The sequence below is a fragment of the Nyctereutes procyonoides genome, unplaced genomic scaffold, assembly GCF_905146905.1.
Source record: "Nyctereutes procyonoides isolate TBG_1078 unplaced genomic scaffold, NYPRO_anot_genome, whole genome shotgun sequence".
NCBI classification, from domain to species: domain Eukaryota; kingdom Metazoa; phylum Chordata; class Mammalia; order Carnivora; family Canidae; genus Nyctereutes; species Nyctereutes procyonoides.
In genome coordinates, this window is record NW_026575047.1 from 42,879,165 (window position 1) to 42,899,653 (window position 20,489).

A 20,489-nucleotide genomic window follows, 5' to 3' on the forward strand; every position below is an offset into this window, starting at 1 on the left:
CAGGGCTTCACGTGCACTCTCTGTCACCTCATTTTTGCTGAGACCTAGCCCCACCCTGGTGCAACAGCCTCAGGGCACCTATTGGAGAATTCATCCTCTTACTGCAGACACTCTCACTTAGTTCTTAAGGGGTCTGGGAAAGAGTGGAGAGAGGCAAGAATAAGATCTCCTTCTGGAAGCATGACACGGCCACCATTTTCCTCTAGGGGCCCGGAGAGTCCTTAGCCAGACCTGGTGTATGAATGAGGAGGGGATTCAAATACCACAGGGAAAAGAGGAAGAGAGATTGAGCACTTAAATCTCTGTCAGCACTGCCAACAGAGTTGGTGACAAGGTTTCTCAGGGGTTTATAGAAGGGGTGTAGAAGGTCTGATGAGTCACCATTTCCTCAGGCCAGGCGTTCACAGTTGCTAACCAGCTCAAAGGAGGGAAATGCAGTAAACCCTACAAGCAAGGGAGTGTTTTCCTCGCCTATTACCATACTGCAACCCCAGCTGTGCCCAACGCAGAAGCCCCAATCCCCACCCCTCACTGTGTCAAGCAGGGCACGCAAGGTGGACAGCCTCCCCTCCCTACATGCGCCCCAGTGAGCCCAGGCTCTGTGATGTCACCAACACCAATGGTGAAACAGATGCTGCTTTTCATTTTCACTAGAGTAAGGATGGAAAACAGTAGAAACATGATGATTAGAGAGATTAAAAGGTTGTAAATAAAGTTCTTGCTCAGACTTACCAAAAGGGTGGGAACCTGGCCAGGGCTTTACAAATACTTTGAGACTCTGACCCAGAGCACAAATCGGAAGACCCTTCAGGCTTTAGTGTATGAGAACACTGCTAGATTATCACCTTTTCTGGGAGAACTTTCATCAAGCTATAATTTAGAGGGGCACCCCCCCGCCCCAGCTTCTTTCCATATGAACACAAAGCCAGCTCCCCTCTGTCCTCCACATGGTTTATTCCTCCTGCCACTCCCTTCTGTTTTAATTAGAATCAAATGTTTCCTGCTTCCAAGGTTCCCAGGCATCTCTCAAGGGATCAGAAATGCTTTAGTCACCATACAGCCTTCCATTCCCAACCTCGTCTAAGTACTTACTGCCTTAAATGCAGATAATCTATATTGCTTTGACAGATATTTTGTGCCCTGCAGTGAAGGCGAACAAATTACAAGGTCTCTGTCCTCAAGAAGTTTATATCATTCGAGAGAAACCGGTTTCAAAATAATGTAATTGTCTGAAATGTTTTGAGACTTACAGATTATTATAGACTACCCTGTTTATTTCTGACAATCTGATGACTCTGTGCCAGAGGCTGGAAATCTAGGTTTCCTACTCCTGCGCACATAAGTAAACCTACTACAAAGATTTGGAGTTGTCCTTACGTATTCTGTTCCTCCTTGTAGAACAAACGCTCTGGGTAGGGAACAAATACTCTGGGTGGGGGGGAAAAAGAGTGTGTTTTGCTTTCCCCTCTGGATCCGTTCAGCACTTTCCACAGAAGACAGGATAGGATCTGCAGTCCTGTGCTTTGGCTGCTGCTGTGACAATTCCAAGTTTTTATCAAAAACATCTGGAACCACTGACCAGTTATTCTGTTAGGATTTTGAAACGCAACAACCAATCATTTTATATACAAACCAGAGCTGAGAGCTATGAATTTTTGTTTTGAGAAAATTCTCCCTCTCCTTTAATTTTGGCAACTTGTACTAAAATATGTTTATTATTTACAGCCTCTTACCATAGTAGTTATTTACAAGATTAACTGTATCTCCCTTCTATGTCCTCCATCCCATTCTATCTGCAAAAGGAGTACCAAATTCTTTAACAGAAGCAACCAGTGCTTTTACTCTTTTCACACGACAGGCCCAACATATGTTCTTAAGGATTCCAGAAGATGAAGTAGAAAAATATTTTATGAATTTTAATTCAACTATAGCATTTCTGTTCATGAATTAAATCTTCTTTTGATTTATTTAATTATAAGATCTAACACCTTATCCAAATTACGGAAGCAATTCTCATGGGTCAGCTCTATTAGGCTCCTTTTGTTGAGTTAGAGAAGAGACCAGTCTCAAGCACCAGACAAGCTTCTGAATTAGGACACCACCTAGTGGGGATGCTAAAGACCCAAAGAGAACACCAAAAGCCAATAAGCACTGTGGGGAAAGGGAGGAGGTGAGTCTACTTCTACTAAGCATTTTTTCCTAGAACCCCAAAGTAAACATAAAGCAGCAGCAAGTGACTGGGTACTGGCTAATTGCCCTCCTCCCTCAATGATCAATTCAGTCTCTGCAGTGAAAACGAGGTACCAGGATGAAAATCAAGGGTTCTTTCTATTCCTAGGTGTGCTATACTCTTAATGGGCAATGTGGGATAATGAGTTGGACTCTGGAAAACTATAGGGGATGGGTCCTATATGAAGTTCCTTCTCAACTGGATATGGTCAGTCTGAGACTAAGAAATCTTTATCATCTGCCATATAGCTTATAGGATGTGGGTAGATGCAGAGGAGAAAGAAAAAGGAATTGAGAAATTCTTTCAAAACTGGTGGTAGAAAACATGTAGTGTATTCTTGCGTCACTATGTTTTCCTCCTCCACTTTTCACATGAAATCAGAAGGAAGGAAAGGTCTACCACAGTTAATTTTCATTTATCTGTGATTAACTTAAAAACAGTGAGTCACCCAGATTTACCTGTTTGTTGGCAGCAAAATTTGCCAGAATATAAAATAAAACACTTCACCTCCACTTGGGCAATTCTTGTCTGCTTGGAATTACAGACTCCTTCACGTATGATGATTGATTACTTGGGACGAGAAAAAAAGGAAATGATTTACAATGGCTGCAAAAGCACTGTTTCCATTTGCGATTTCCTTTTTAATTTCAACTGAGGTGTCTGAGAGCAATACTGGTCCAGGAGAGGAAGCCTACTGTCCTTGTCCCCTAGTCATTTCTTTGACCCACAGATTTGGAGGTTCCAAGAAGGCTGAAAAAGGCAGAGGAGAAGAGGGAGGCCTGGCAGATACCCACCAACTGTTCTGGTTCATTTGGAAAAGGGTAGAAGCAAAGCAGTGCCTCTGTTTTAACCCCTTCTTGCCTTCGCAAGAAGAAACCAGAGGACCATTTGGCTAGTAGCAGTAAATGATGTGAGCATGATAACAATGACAAAAAGAAATTAAGATGAAAGTATATAAGAAAAACAACAACAAAGCTTTAAAAATGTCTCTTCACACACTTTTGCTTGTCCTGGGAAACAGGTCTCATGGAACAAGTTCACAAATGTTAAAATTTTACTAAAACTGCCCACAGCATGGTGAAATAAAAGCAGTGGGGAGAGGAGAAAGATGGCAGAATCATAATGTGGGGTGGAAAAGTAGTGACATGCCAGTTTCTTCTGGGGCAAGATTTATTGGTAACAACGTGTACTGAGTCCTTGCTGTTTTCTAAGTGCTTCCATGGGTATAATCTCATTTATTCCTCATCAAAAGCTATATGGTTAGCATCTACTTTGCAGCTGAGGAAGAGGTGCATTCAGAATTGCAGTCAGTTGTACAGGGTCATACAGCTAAGAACACAAGTCTCCTTTAAACTCAATTCTGTAAATCTTCTTTCTTTTCATTACGCATCTTATTTTGCCTTGAGTAGTCCCTCAATGTTAAAAGCATAAAACTTGGAATTTGTAACTCTATCAATATTATCAGACTTGATTCAACAAAAATGCCAAAGGAGAGAATAATTCTTCTTCTCTCAAGAAAAATGACAAATGGTTCCTAATTTTAGAAGGTACAGGTGGAAAGTGTTATCATTAAACAGACTCGACTTCTTTGTCAACATTCTAATACTGAACATTCCCTTTCAACAGCTTCTTACTCCAATAACGTATTACAAAAATCAGAATGAATGCATCCACTGCAGAGACTAAAAAGGTTTCTAAATACTGATGACTGCGAGTCAGGCCTTCTTCAAAATGAATGGAGCTACTAATCCTAGTTTCTCTCCTTGGGACAAACGTTAGCTATTTTGAGGCAGCATTTTAAATATTTGAGGATACCCATCATGACTCACCACCCTCCTCTTTAGAGCTTCTCTCCTGGATCACAGTTCCCACAACTGCAGGCAACGAGGCACCTGACCAATGGCTGTCTGTCCTCCCTGTGACCATAAAACCTGGGGTGATGAAGATCAATCTGGCCATCTTCACGTGAATACCACTCTACTAGAAGGATATATGCCTCTGATGAAACACACTCATTTCCTGTACCTTTTTTGTTGGACTCAAAACAGGGCTTGCTTCACTATACTATATAATAAACATTCCATACTATATCTTGTGACTTTAGTCTTTTTAGAGATTTTATTTATTTATTAATGAGAAACACACAGAGAGAGGCAGAGACACAGGTAGAGGGAGAAACAGGCTCCCTGTGGGGAGCCCAATGCGTCACTAGATCGCAGGACCCTGGAATCATGACCTGAGCCAAAGGCAGATGCTCGACCACTAAAAGCCACTCAGGCATCCCTAACCTTCTGATTTTATGTAAAAACCCACTTTACATCTTTCCTTTCTATGTTCTCATTTATCATTTTAGCCTAAAAACAGCATCTGGAATCTAGATTCTGTCATTGAAATAACAGCTATCCCTCCAAACTTACTATCATCCATAAACCTGAAGGGCAAGGTTAACCATGAAGGCCCCAAGGTATGTCACTAAAAGCCTCCCTCGGAAGGATGGCAATGCATCAACTAGGACTCCTGGGAAACTGCTATTCCATCAGCTACAAAGCCCATGGAACCCTGAGTGCCATTTCTTCATCTTCTTTACTATATGGAACAATCTGTAACATCTCTTGATGAAAATGAATCATACTAGATGGATGGCATTCTCTAGTTCAGACAGTCCAGTGACCCTCTCAAAAGGAGAACTGAGACACAATCCATGCAGCATACTATTTGATAATCACCATCCCTGTGTGCACTATATTTGAAACCAGATCCCAAAGACAGTCCTTTCTGATCAACTATAAATAATATCCACTGTTATTTCTGAATCTTCTAGCAACATTTTTAGCATGATCATTATGACTATATCACATAAAACACTACATCACTGACAAAATGAAACAAAAGCTACTCTTTCTTCCTAATGGTATAAACTATTTCTCACATGCAAAAATCTTACCAACTTCATAATCCTACAACTGCAAACTTTTAGTTGAGTAAAATAACTGTAAGTAATAGCACCTCTTTTTCTCCCCAAAGCATTAATAGTAAAAACGATATGCTCCCTCCACATTTTCTTAATCTTCAACACACTATACTATTAAAGATCATTCAAATACACTTTTCCTATTTCCTCCAAAAAGTTTATATATACATTTATAAGCATGAGGTTCAGACTAAATTTCTGGTCATAACCGCTATTTCAGATAATAACTTAGACTTTGAAAAATATTTTTTATCACTTAAATAATTTTTTTTTTAAGATTTACTTATCTATTTGAGGGGCAGATGCAAAGGGAGAAGAAACTCTAAGCAGACTCCCCACTGACTGTAGAGCGTAAGTTGAGGCTCCATTTTACAACGTTTCGTATCGTTTTTACTGAAATCATGACCTGAGCTGAAATGAAGAGTCGGACACATAACCAACTGCACCACCCAGGTGTTCCATCACTTAAATGATTTTGAAGCAACTTTACTGAGGTATAATTGACATACAATAAATTATCCCTACTTAAGTATATCGAATATTGTATAAACATTTAATTTTTCAATAGAATTTTCAAATTTTTCCAAAGAATGTGACTTTAGGATACATTAGTATTTTAAAAACATGAAATGCTCAGAATGCTAAAAATGGCAAATTTAGTATCAGTAACAACCAAGAAATTTCACGTGGAAAATCCACAATATTGTTGTGATTGTATGTCACATGTCACTGACCTAAACCTTCAACCCACTTTTCAGGAAGTGAAGTGAATGAGATCTATTTACTGAACGCCCCTGCTTGGCACTGAGGCCACAGCAGCAGATGAGACATTAAAGACTTAGGATAATGTGTGAGAAGTGTTGGGACAGAGGGTCACGGGGCACTACGAGAACACATGCCTGGAGAGTTATCATGCTCCAACTGCCAGCACAGGTCTACTGCAGAGATGCTGACAGAGAAGCAGGCACTAACTAGGTGGGACGTGTGCATATGCAGCTGCGAGGAGGGAGCCCCAGGACGGAGAGCCAAACAGATATTCTGGGCACAGGTTCTGACAGAGGACTGAGCACAAAGGCCCAGAGGTGAGAAACAGCAAGGGACAAAGGACAAGGCCCGAGCAGCAGAAAAAGGCTGGTGCCAGATGAGCACGCTTAGAGAAGTCTGAATCACTCCAACAAGAAAAAGCCACTGGAGGGTTGTTAGCTCGAGAAAGGCACGATCGGTTTTGCAGTTCAAAAATATCATTTTTCTAGAGCATGCTCAATAGATAGGAGGGAAAAGATGAGAGAAGCAGGGAGATTGGTCACAAAGCTGTCATGGACGCTGGAAGAGAGAGAAAGGAAGTCTGAATTCAAGTGATGAACGAACATGGAGACCTAGAAAGGAAAATGGGAGTCACTGGGTGGAGGATGAGGAGGAAAGGTGTGGTCTGACTAGGATTCTGCCCTGGGCAACCACACAGAAGGTGGAATGGAGCACAAGGAGGAGGTAGGGAGAGAGGAGATGGTGAGTTGGTTTTAGATGCAGAGAATCCAAGGATCTTAGACCCATCCAAGCAGAGTGCCCTCGTAAGCAGGCAAGCAGGTGCGTCCAGAGCCCAGGAGAATGGCAGGGACCTGGCTTTCAGATTTGGGAATCAATACACAGACAGGACATCGGAGACACTAAAAGAAGGAAACACTTCATAGGAAGAACGGTAAACAGTGTCAAGTGTTATAAAAAAGGTCAAGTAAGTAAGAGATTTGGATTTTGCCAATCTGGTAAAATTGGTAGGGGCAGTTCTGGGGTAGCAGAGTGATGAGAGCTGGATTTAAATATCCTACCATTTCACAAAAGGGAACATTTAGGCTCTGCCTACATACTCAATTTTTCCTAGCTATCTCTTAAGATGTTTTTCCTATTGCAGAAAGTATCTTAGTGAATCCTTCTATCATGGTTGCTATAGGGTTGCTAACCTAGTAATAAATACTTTAGATTGTAAAAAAATTTCTGAGAGTAAATGAACAGAGAAAAAGGGCCATTAACAAAAAAGTGAGTTCTATGCAACATGTATGACTGTTCTTTTGTGTACTTTCAATTCTTTCCAAGAGCTTCTGTCATAAAGACCAGAAGAGAACAGAACACTTGAGTGCACACACTGCTATTTTGGTTAAGAATATGGACAAGTGCTTCATAACAGCTAGAGGAGGGAAGCAGGGTGGACAGTGTTTTGGCAAGGAAATGGAAAAATTAGTGAATAGCCAATAAGTAAGAAACTCCCTTTCCATATGAACATCTATGGAAGTAAGAACAAACCTCATTCTATAAAACAAAGGCATTGAGATCAAGGGAAACAACACTGACATTTACTGACCAGAATTTCCTAATGGGATTTTGTCATCACTAGCATGTCATGACCAGTTAGTAATGAATTAGTGAATATTAACAAAATTTATCCCTTCAACAAATATTTAAATGCCTGCTGTAGTTGTGCTCTGGGAGGTGTTATGAGCTATAAAGATGGATGAGACATTCCTGAGACCTCAAGGAAGGGGCAACAGCATGGAATAAAAACATGAGACAGCATGGGTAGTACAAATAAAATGCAGAATTGTAGTAAAGGAATGAGGATCTCTGGATGAACTGATTAACTAAAAAATTCCATGAAGGCAGGCGTTGCCTTTAAAGAGTTTGAGTGAGGGTACAGATGTTGATGAATAGCAGGTATGACAGAGGATTAGCCAAACTTTCTAGTTCCATGCATCAAATCCTGTAGGGAAGTGCTGTAACATCAGCCTGGGAAAGCATTAAACACCTAGATTATAAAAGCATATGATGTCATGCCAAAAAGTCCAGACTCTATACAGAGGCCAGTGGGAGCCAGCAAGGACTTTGGAGCAGAGAAGCTGTATGACTTTTGCTGTAATTCAGGAGGATACTACAAGTCTTTGGCCTCATCAAACCTAATCTCCTTCATGTGGATATCATACCACTCACTCCATGGTTTCATCCAGTCTTACTGACTACTACTTCCCAGGATAGGTATACAGTTGGTCTCTTAAGGTTCCACAATTGGGACATGGTTCTTCCTACCTCAATGCTCCCTGGCTCTTAGAACAGTTGTGGCTTATAGAATTCCCTATCTCGTCACTCCACCTCAGCCAAAATATACCCCTGAAATCCTACTTTCCTAATTAGGGAATATCTCTGCCTACTCAAACCCACCTTAAAATTCTGTCCTTTGAACTCTGATAGTCTTGTACTCTGATGGGCTCATTTTCCAGTGTTCTGCCCTCTATTGTTATTCCTTGATGCTTACTTTGACTGTGAGTAAATGGTGAGTTCCTTAAGGGCAACAGGTGCTTCTGTTTCTCCTACAGAGTGTTAAAAATGACACCAGACACCCAAAAGCTGGATGACTGATTATGTGCTCACTTATTACCACTGTCATAATCCTCAGACTTTTCCAACGGCTGATCAGTTTATTTATTAAACAATGAGAGAACAAACATTTTGCCAGTGTTAACATACAGAAGAGGTAGGTAGTCTAAAGGAGTTTCTGAATTTAAAGGATAAAAGCCTTGGTCAGACATGAAAACAATGCTCAAACAATGCTCAAAATAACCATTCCCTCCACCCCAGGAAAATTTTGCATCCCACATAAAATTCAAACGTATTACTTTAGGAAATTACTCAACTTACTCTTATTTTTCACTTCACGGCAAAAAGAATAGCCCTAATATAGTCACTCAGTCGGAAAAGCCAAGAAATGATTCAGCTTCCCATGGAAGACTTCCCTCATCCCTCAAGGCAAACACACACCACCATACAATCATGCCTTCCAAAAAATATAGAGGTATAACTTGCTCTTTTTATCAATTGTCCAAAAAGACTTTTGTCTTTTTGTCAAAGGGAAAAGAGAAAAAATCCTTCAAGGAAAAAAAAATCCCCTACTTTTTAATACTACTGCCAGGTCAATTTTGGCATTTGCTCATTCCCAAAAGAATAAATCTGGTTTTGCTCATTGAGAGACTACTATTTGGAGCTTGTTTTAGTTGAATAAGATTATCAAATACAGGTATTTTGATGTTCTGCACATTTTTAAGGAAATACAGCATAACTGTTTACCTCAAATGAAATTGTGAGAATTTGTGTCAGAAGAGATGTTAGCACAAAAATATGTTTTGGGGTGGGAGTGGGTAGGGATATGGCCCTTTACTGAGATACATATAGGCCAAGATGTCCCCTATAGTACATGACGGGAAGTGAAGGGTGGACAGCTGGCTAGTGACTCCAACACAATGGTCAAGAAGATAAACCCTATAGCGAGACTATCTCGGGCATGCTAAGTAACTTTTCTGTTCCTTAGTTTCTCACCTGTACAGTGAGGGCAAAATCCACCATGACAAAGCATGAAAGAAAAATGCCACTATGAGGAATAAATGAATTGATACATGTAAAGTATATTCTAAGTGCCTGTGGCCTGAGTATTGTTCGTTGCTGTAATATTTTATTACTATCAATACATTTTTGCCTTATTTAGAAAGAAAAAAAGAAAGAGGTATTGAAGGCAGCGAACAAGACAAAACCAAGTAACTGAAATATTCTGACTCAAGCTAGAAATTAAAGACCAAAACACCTTTGCTTTGAATCAGATCACCATGTTCCCTCTGAAGGTATCTGTATCCTGGGACAAGAAAGGAGAGAGAGGGAAAAGTCTTCTCTTCTCTGGTAAGTGGAGAAGGCAGGGGGCCTCCCCAGAAGCTAAGACCAAAGAAGCTACTGAACTTCTCAAATGTCTTGCTGTTTTATGGAGAAGCAGTTCTTTAAAAAGGCCCAGATAGGACTGGGAACTCAGACGAAAGAGTTATTAGCCTTGGGGGGGGGAGGGGGAGAAAAAGAAAAATGCTCTTTATCTGAGGCAAAGGGAAAGGAGTAAGAAAAGGCAGATATTTATAGATTTTTCCTGGCTAACCCCCAAGTGCCTAATTTGGACAGAATTTACAGTATCCCTGAACAATCCCCACCCAGAAGGCTGAAATACCAGAGTGACCCACTGGGATAAAGAACATTTGGCTTTAAGAGGTGACTCTGGGAGAGAAGCCCAGCATAATGACAGCTTCTCTAGCCTTTTCTCTCACCTATTCTTATAAGACTCTTCTACTGCAGCCACACAAGTCAACTTACTGTCTTGTGTTCAGACTAGACTTTATACCTGGCTGACTCTGCATCCTTGATCCTGCCCTCATAGTCTTCCCCATCTCTGCAAAACCGGTCGAGTCTTTAACTCCTTCCTATGTGATCACCTTCATGATGCTTCCACCAAGTACTTCAGTCAAAAAGCTTGACTCTATCAGAACTGTGTTAACTTTCCTACCATACTGAAAGCATCCATCGATTATCACACTAATCTGGGTACCTGCTCTACAAGTCACTTGGAGCAAGACCTCTCTATTTCTTGGATTTCCTATAGATTCCTGGCCTTAGCAATCAACAAACAGTTCCTACAGGAATAAGTAAGTATCTATCTCTGTCTGAAGAAAATATTTCAGGCAAGGCAACGCATTTCTCAGGTCACACTGGTATAGGCAATATAGACTCAAGTTACTTTTATTCATAAATTTAAATAAATCATGAATTTCTGATATGGAGATAAGCACGAGAAAAAGTATCTACTCTGCTCTCCACCAACAAATGGCATATTTGTTTGTCCTGTCAATAAAGAGGACATATCAGAAATTAATCAGCAAGTAGAATACCTTCCCTGTCTACCCTGAATGGCTTTTTGAAATATAAACTGCAGTTGAGGTAGGTTTTGCAAGGCCGTTCTTGAGATCTGACTAAATATACATTGATTTTTATTTGTTTATAATTAACAACAGACTGAGATAATCCAGTACCTTTCTAAATATACAGATGTCTCTTTCTGGAATTAATATAAATGTTTTTAACACAAACCTTGAAAAAAGGAAACTGTTTCAAGTGAAACTTTAAAAAACACATACTCTTCACAAAACGGTGAATTAGTAAAGACTAAGTTTCATGGAAGCATTTAATACTTTCTTCAATGAGGTGCATATGTGTTCAAGGTGTGTGTTTAATGGCTCAGAAGACTGCATCACACTGATGAGCCGTTGGCTATGCCAAGGAAAATACAACTAACAAATCAGGCTACTGTGGAGATAGTTTTAAGTATCATCGGGGCTACTTCACTGAGCTTCCAGCACTGAAAAGGACACAGAGGAGGCCTTTGCTTCGTCCCTCCAACTTGCCACATGTTAAGTCTATCATAATAGGTCTCTTCTGCCTGCCCAATGAGGATGCTATAAGAACAAGCATTAGTGGTCTTCCAAAGAGCACAGCCTTAGTTAATATGGCTTACCGCTTACGTCTTTCATACAAGTGCAGTTTTTCAAGGTCTGAAGAAGCTTTGCTCTTTTCTGTTTCATGAAAAAAGCAATTTATCCAAAGTTTACATAGATAAGAGTTCTTGGTTCAATCTTCAGTACTCATATTAATGGGTTATCAATGAGGAACCTTCCTCTTCTCTACATGATTTTTAGTTGCAACTCCTACCACCATGATCAAATCAGTTTTTAGCCTTGCTAACAAAACTTAAAAGTTCCAAATATTACTTGCTGTGGAAGTAAGAAATAGGATTTTTTTTTTTTTAGGGGGTAAAGATTTTATGTATTTGAGACAGTAAACAACAGAGAGAGAGCGAGCATAAGTAAGGAAGGGACAGAAGGAGAAGCAGGGTTGCTGAGCCCGATGCGGAGTCTCAATCCCAGGACCCTGAAATCATGACCTGAGCTGAAGGCAGATGCTAATGGACTGAGCCACCAGGCGCCCCAAATAATAGATTTTAAAGGAAAAGGAATGACTTAAGATTGCTGGTTCCTCGAAAGAGATGAATTAATAAGTGAATTGAATAAATATACTCTTATGCAAAGTTTAGTGAAGAATACAGACAATTATCAACTAAGTAGGACTCAGTCTTGCTGAAGTTCTGTTCCTTTCATTCTCTTTCAGGGTACTCAACATGCAACCAACACTGTAGGTGCCCATCATGTGTGAGGTAATGTGGCAGGTCACTGTACAGAGTCACTGGCAGGAGGCAGGAGGGCTCCCTGTGCAGCAGTGTGCATAACGCATGGCTTACTTCACACTTCCAGCACTCTGTGCTCCAGTGTGGGGAAGGAGGACAATGCATACACCTGAGAAGGGTCTTCCAAGAATGGAAGGGCACCTGGTAGACTGCAAGGGTGCAACACCGGCAGAATATCAATGAACAAGGGCACATTTAATGGAAATGAGGAGTCTAGTGTGGCTGACCACTGGACTGTCAGCCGGAACAGCAAAGCTAATGGGACCCTTAGAAGCATCCTCTGGAAGCTGATTGTCAAGTCTATGTATGCCACACTCTAAATTTAAAAACTAAAGAGCTAATTTGATATACTTTTAGCAAGAACCTTATGTATATAAGCTAGAGCAGTGGTTCTCAAAGTGTGGCCTACAAAACCTCAAGGCTCCCAGATGCATTTTCAGGGTATCTATGGGATCACGACTATTCTTACAGTACTACAGATATGTCATTTGCCCTTTTGCTCTGTTGATATTTGTGCTGATGGGACTTAGCAAGAATCAAGGCAGTGTTACTAAAGTGAGTTAGTGGTCATTATATTCTTCATTGCCATATACTCATAGTTTTAGAAAAAAAATTTTTTTCACATAGAATGTCCTTGATGAAGCTATATGAAGCTATAACAACTTCATTACATTTCAATCTTTAGGTACATATCTCTTTAATCTTCCGTGTGACAAGTGGGGGGTATACAGAAAATGCTCTGCATGTAAGGTAGAATGGTTATCTTGAGGAAATTCATTTATGCAACTGTTTTAAGTTGTGGGCTAAGCTAGCCACTTTTTTCGTGGAACAAAATTTTAACTTGAAAGACTGACAAACGAAATGATGCTTATTCAGAACTTAGGTATTTTCTTGGAAATGAACAAAGTGAACCTATCTTTCCAGAAAACAACTAGCAATATTTATCACTGATGATAAAATTCAGATGTTCAAGTGAAAATAAGAATTTGGAAAATTCGTATCTGCCACTGTGAAATTTTCAAGTTTACCAATACTTAAAGCCATTTCTGACAAGACTGGTGGTAATTAACAAATGGGATTTTCTGAAAATGAAAAAAAAATGTCAATATTTGGAAGAGCTGTATGTTACTCAATGAATGAGTACTTTCCAAATGACTGATCCATGAGGTTAGAAAATTGTGCATGGCTAAAAGATCCACCAAAAAAGGACAAGGCAGACCAGTAGATTTTATTAATGTATCAGAATACAAAATGTTCAACAATACGACTTCAAATTCCATACTGCAAATAACTCTTAAGAACCTATCATCTGTCAATTCTGATCTGGCATCAATAAAAATACCAAATTATCCGAGAAAACAATTACAATATTCCTCCCTTTAATAAGCATATATCTGCATGACACTGGATATTCTTTATATACTTCAACCAAAACACCATGTTGTTAAATAAATAAGAACCATGAGAATCCAACTGTTTTTTTACTGAGTCAAGTTAGATTAAAACCAATTAGATTAAAATGGCACTCTTCCAATTTAATTTTGAAACTTATTTTCCATAAAAATATGTTCTTCATATTAACAAGTAGTGATCTGTTAATGCTATTATAAATGAATTAATGCTTTTTCAATGTCTCAGTTTTAATTTCTAATGTGGTAAATAGTTGTAGGTATAACCCATACAAACAAGTGTTCTTTGGAGTTCCCAATAATGTTTAAAAGTGTAACAGGATCTTTAGACCGAAAAGTTGAAGAACTGCTGAGTTTATAAGGTAGAAAGAGATTGGTAGTAAGGAACCCAGCAAATCCACGTGAAAGAAGATGAGGACACGAACCCTCTGAATCAGAGTTTGAAGTGACAGGTTAAATTGGACAGGAAAAAAAAAATGAGGGCTGGCAGAGGGAGTTTGGGATGAAAGCTTTTTGGCTTAAGAGACTGTATGAAAGCCAATGCCTTTAGTTACAGATGAAGTGAGGCCCAAACAATTTCATAATATTTTGAATGAAGCTGATGAATTAAGAGTACAGCAGGAATGAAAAGCAAAGATGGTTTTCTGACGGCTCCGTAAAATTCTTTAGGAAAAGCCCATTTCCATGATCCACATGTGAACAGACTTCTCAGGGAGGCACTTCCCAGGTGACCACATGGCTGGATAGGTCTCATTCCATTATTTGAGAGACTAGGTGAATGACCAACAGATAAATTAACACAAGTAACTCTTCAATGCAATTTCCAGCATGACTAGCAGGATTGGTGTCCACGGATATACATTTTTATCATGATAGTCAATGATGCCACAATAATTCAGACATCAAGAGGAAGACAAATGGTGTCCAGTGTTTGCCAGGTACATGCATTGGCATTTTTGAAATATACTAAAGATTTCCAAATCAAAGTTCCAGCACCGAAGACTTTATGTCCAGCCACTGAAAACTGTGCCATTCCACAAAGATCTATTTGTCACAGGTTCCATGGAGAGGAAATGTTCTAATCTAATTATGAGATGGTCTTCGGTCCCAGGGCATGCAATGAGGAACCACAGGCTACAATTCTAAGGAATGGAAGTTAAAAATGTGGTAGACTTCCTACACATTTCCTCTCTCTGCCAAAGCTGAGTTGTCTCTCAGTTCAGCTACTCCCTTTGGTCATCAGAATATAGATGCTTTAAAAAAAATTTTTTTTGGGGGGGGCAGGCAGAGATATACTCCTTTGTAAAGGTTACCTTGTTAAAACGTAAAATCAATGGCATGCAGTTGTCAAGTGTTTTATTTACTATTTGTTTACTAGAAAAGAACTTCCTAAAGGAACATTTCATTTTGTGGAAATGAATGCTGATAAAGTCCTATTACATTATGGCCCTGCAGTGCCTCCACTTAGCAGAACAGCTGCTGACATTTCCTGTGACTGTGTATAGCTGAAAGTGCAAGCCTTGCCTTTAAAAATATTTGACAAGTCCCATTTTTTACCTATTTACAGATTTGTACAATTATCTCCTTTCATTACTAAATTCATTGGTTATATGATAAAATCCTTTCCAGAGGAAGAAGAGTCAGCCAGTCCTTTCTTCTTCTTTTATTAAAATCTCATTTTAATTCCCACCTTCCTCACTCCATGCCAGGGTGATAAATTATCATAAGTTACACCAACAACTGCTACAAGAAGGAGACAGCCTGGGTCCTCCCACAGCTATTGCTCAGTTTCTAGCCTTTTAGAGCTTGATCAGTCACAGATGTTCTCAGGAGGTTGCTATGCTCAGTTACCCTACTGTTTCCCTGACACTGCCCCAGGAAAGCTCTCTATCTTCCCTTTCCTTTTTGCTACACCTCCTCTTTCCTGCTGCCAGCTCCCACTGACAAGCTTTGGGAGGAAGGATCAAGGCAACTTTTCACATCAGTTAATTTAAAGGCATCTTCATGTTTATCCATCAACAAGGGTTTTTTAGAGAACCCACAGTGAGTGTCTAAGCCTTTTCAGATACAAGACTGATTTCAGAGATCCTATTCATTTTAATTTGAGAGAGAGAGAGAGAGAGAGAGAGAGAGAGAGAGAGAGAGAGAGAGAGGCAAGCAAGAGCACATGGGTAGGGGCTTGGGGTGGAGCAGAGGAACAGGGAGAGAGAGAATCTTATGCAGGCTCCATGCCCAGCACAGACCCTGACGTAGGGCTCAATCCCATGACCCTGAGATCACAAACTGAGCGAAATCAAGAGTCGGACATTCAACTGACTCAGCCATCCAGGCGCCCCTAGAGATCATATTCTTTTTTTTATTTTTTTATTTTTTTTTAAATTTATTTATTCATGATAGTCACACAGAGAGAGACAGAGAGGCAGAGACACAGGCAGAGGGAGAAGCAGGCTCCATGCACCGGGAGCCTGACGTGGGATTCCATCCCGGGTCTCCAGGATCGCGCCCCGGGCCAAAGACAGGCGCCAAACCACTGCGCCACCCAGGGATCCCTAGAGATCATATTCTTAAAAGGGCATGCATTATCTTGTTTTTGTTTGTTTAACCTGTCCTCCTGCCCAGAGAGCCCTGCCAAGAAACAGACACATGGCAGTAGAAGTCTTCATCAAGAATACAAAACAAGGATTAGTAAACTTGGCATCAGTAAACACTAAAGAGCTTGCTAACTCCTTCCTCCTCCCGGGACAGCTAAAACGACATGCATGTCCAAATATGAGACTAAAACCAAAGTGAAGAGGTAGAGATACATTTTAACTATGGCACTATGCGGCAGATGTCAATCATCCGCATTCACAACTGTCCAGCATCTCTTAAGAACCTCCTCTGGCTTCACAGAGGCCTACGGGACTGTGGAGGTGGGGTGGACTGGGCCCTGCCAATGACAAGCTCTTTCCCAAAGCCCAAATGACACACCCTTTGACTTGAAATGCAAACCTAAGAGTGCGGTCCACATTATATTCTGTGCCAGTTTTGAAATACTTCTTCTCACGTCTTGCAGGTATTCCTTTTAACGGATTCAGCTGCAACAGCAATTGCATTAAACTTTTATGTCAAGAAAACCAGGATTTAAGTCCTTTTCCTAACTCAAGGAGGAAAGAACAGTCTCAGACAAGGAGAAGAACAATCCACTGACTTTGATGTGAAGCAGATACAGCACCAGGTTTCAGCACTAATGAGGGAGAAGGGCCAGAGCTCTATTTTTCTCCTTTAGATCATCCCATTAGGGAAACCTAATGACTCCTAGGAAGGAACATAGCCTATTGTGTTGTGTATGGTGGAGATAGGGACAGGAACTGTTCCATGGCAAGCGATCATGACACATACATCACTTTCTGGAACTGGAATGAAAAGACTGACTCCCTATTTTAAAGCCAGCAATGCTGTCAACAGGGGAAAATCCCTTGAGTGAAACATTTCAGCAGTATTCCACTGAATGCCACCAAGAGTGAACAGTAGGAGGGACACTGGTGCAGACAGGCCTCAACAATGGATAATTTCTTCTCAGAGTTCCCATGACCCAGGTGTCAACTCCTGCTGCATTACTTCATCTTTCCCAACAGAGCTTCTTGTGGGATGGGATATCTCTTACTCATTTTGCCCACCACAGCATCCTGAGTTGTTATTACAATGTTTAGTACACAAAACAGTAAGAAGTCTGCAAATTAAAAGCTCAATTTAGTTTTGAAAATGAAAAGCAGTAAGCAGGAAAGGACTACATTCTAACAGCATAATTTATTGTTGGAATGTTATAAACGTTTAAAGTAAGGAAATCATGCATGGATGTGTATGTCTGTGTGTGTGTGTGTGTGTGTGTGTGTGTGTGTTTTCTCCATGCTTTCCTGCTGACATGCCTGTCTGTGGCTTCCCACAGTCCCTGGCCTCATAGGGGTGGAATGAGAGGAAAAACTCCTGAGCCTTTTAGAATGAATGTCCTGCTGCCCACAAAACAGAGATTACACACTACACAGGCTTCAGTGCTTCCTGTCACTCACTGGCCTCCAGATTGGTCCAAGCCCTGGTTTCAATCTCAAGAGACCTATAGCTGAGGTGGTACCACTCTTCTTCTCTTGCCATCTCTGCCATTAGCACAGCATGACAGGGAGAGACCCAATGCTGACCCACTCTGTCCCCAGGACCCCTCCACATAAAAAGAGCTTTGCTTGTAGATGATTTAATGGGGAAAATGAATATGATAGAATTTTTGGTGGCAAAATAATGAGGAAGGATGGCAAAGAAAGAAATTGATGATGTCAGAAATAAAACAGACCACAAGCACATGTTCCATAAGTTATTATTTCCACAGAAATAGAGAGAAGAAGGGCATTGGACAGGGGATCCTACAATTCCGCATTTTTCAGGGTTTCCAGGGCTACTGGGAGGTGGCCCCAGTGAAGGACATGGCAAGCACCAAATTCCTCCTTTTTCATATCATTCCCCTGTGGGATTGCCAGAAAACATCATCAAACTAACTGGATTCCTGAGTGACTCACGTGGGCTCATTTGGAAGTAAAGGCCCCCTGCCTTGGTAGGCAACAGTCTTTTTATTACATTAAAGGGAAGCTAACCCAGAATATATAGATTTTATAAAGATGCCATGCTCTAGAAAGGAGAAGGCAACGAGAAAGTAGGATGCTCTAATTCATCCAGGTTGCGCTACTTTGTGACCCACATGAGGTCCAGTCACAAGCACCCTGGAACCTACAGGAGACAGCAGTGGGCCAAAGGAAGTGCTCCAGAGCCCCCCTCCCCAGGCAGCAGGGGCACACAGCATGTCGGCCACAACACAGGATTTGAGGCACAGATTTCAGCTGTACCCTTCTATGCATTCTCTCAATATAAGGGGAAGAACAGGACTTAATGGTAGTAGAGGGTCATCAAGCTGCTGTGTAAGGGATGTCCACAGCAGAGGAAACACAAGCCTAGGAATCAGCAGAAACAGGAGAGGTTCCCAGGGTGCCACAGCTTCCCCTGTGACACTGAGGAGCTCACTGCAGTGACAGAGCTAAACTCTGAGGCAAGGTGGGCAAGGGCGAGAGGCTGGACCTCCACAAGCCTGACCCCAGGGTTCAAGATCCTAGGCCTGGCTCTGACACTAACCAGCAAACAATGGCAGACACTGAGTGCTCTAGGCTCAAAATCCCTCCTTGCAAATTAAAGAGTACTGACTGCATGATAGAGATGAGAGTTCCTCCCTACACTAAGATTCTATGATGAGAACAACCAAGTACATTTTTCTAGTGATTCAGCCTCCTTAAGAGATTCCAAGCAACAGAATAATTCATAGTTTTCCACTATATCCCCCTTACCAATTTTTTTTCCTGCCTGAAGGAAGGAGTTGAACAAAAATTGCCCAGATGCTATGCAGCTTGCAAGATAGCTCATGTGCAATGCAGCAAAAGAATCACACACATATGCATGGGTACATATCTGTAATAAATGAAAGGTCAAAGTCAAATTTAAACATCCAAACATTTTTCACAGTGTCCACTTTGAGAAGCTATATATTTATTCCAATTATTCCTACTATTTGTTCAAATACTTTCAGAAATCACTCTCTGCAACTCCTTTCAAGAGAAATCCAAGAACCACACATGAAAAATGTTTCATTATTATATCTCAGTTCAACACCAGAAGTAGGTTTTCAAAACTTAATGTTAAATATAGGTCAACTTACAGATAATGAAGATCAATATAATAAATATTCTGGCTTACCCTGACTTCTGAGTGAGGCTTAAATTCAGGATATTTTAAATATGCTTATCTGAATGTCACCATTAACCAACTTTCTCTGGAAAACTACATATGTGGCACTGAGGTAATAACGTAAGACCACATCACAACAATCCTCTAGGTCCACAAGCAGTGACAGGGCTTTGGCGGGAGGGGGAGAGGTCCTTGAAAGGGAAGCAAAATGCCTATATCACTGCACGAAATGACATAGGCCAAGGAGGGAAAACATAGATTGATGCTGGTTGAATGGAAATATTTACACAAAGGTACCACTCTCTTTAATTTCCATATGGCTCACATACTACCAAATATTTCTGTTTCTCATACTTGGTAGATATTACTTTTCTGTATCTTAATGGGATTTTTTTTAACCTGGATTACTGCCAGGTCAGTTACCTTGCAAATTAGGGCATTTCTGGCAATTCTTAGGCAATTCTATGATCTTCCAAGGGCCAACTACATAGTGAAAGCAAACAGAATTGGCTGTTTAAAGGCTGGAAAGCACATCAAAGGCTCTCTCAATCTATCCTTATTCTTCCCAATGAATATTTATACCACATGTGCTACAATGTGGTTATTACCAAGGAAATTTACTACATTTCACACAAACACTTTTTTTAAAATTTTTATTTATTTATGATAGTCACAGAGAGAGAGAGAGAGAGAGAGAGGCAGAGACATCGGCAGAGGGAGAAGCAGGCTCCATGCACCAGGAGCCCGACGTGGGATTCGATCCCGGGTCTCCAGGATCACGCCCCAGGCCAAAGGCAGGCGCTAAACCGTTGCGCCACCCAGGGATCCCCACACAAACACTTCTTAAGAAGTCATTCCTCAGGGCACCTGGGTGGCTTAGCTGGTTAAGTGTCCAACTCTTAGCTCAGCTCAGGTATGAACTTCAAGGCTGTGAGTTCAAGCCCCTCAGTAGGCTCCACACTGGGTGTGGAACCTACTTGAAAAAAAGTCATTTCTCTGTGAATCCTCAAAGCACATTAATGGTTCCTATGC

At 40.8% G+C, this 20,489-nt stretch overlaps 1 protein-coding gene across 2 annotated transcripts in view; it reads right to left on the reverse strand.

Annotated features, from left to right (window-relative positions):
* The window catches only part of AKAP13 (A-kinase anchoring protein 13), a 324,337-nt gene that overhangs the window by 113,130 nt on the left and 190,718 nt on the right, over positions 1-20,489 (reverse strand). The window lies entirely within an intron of this gene.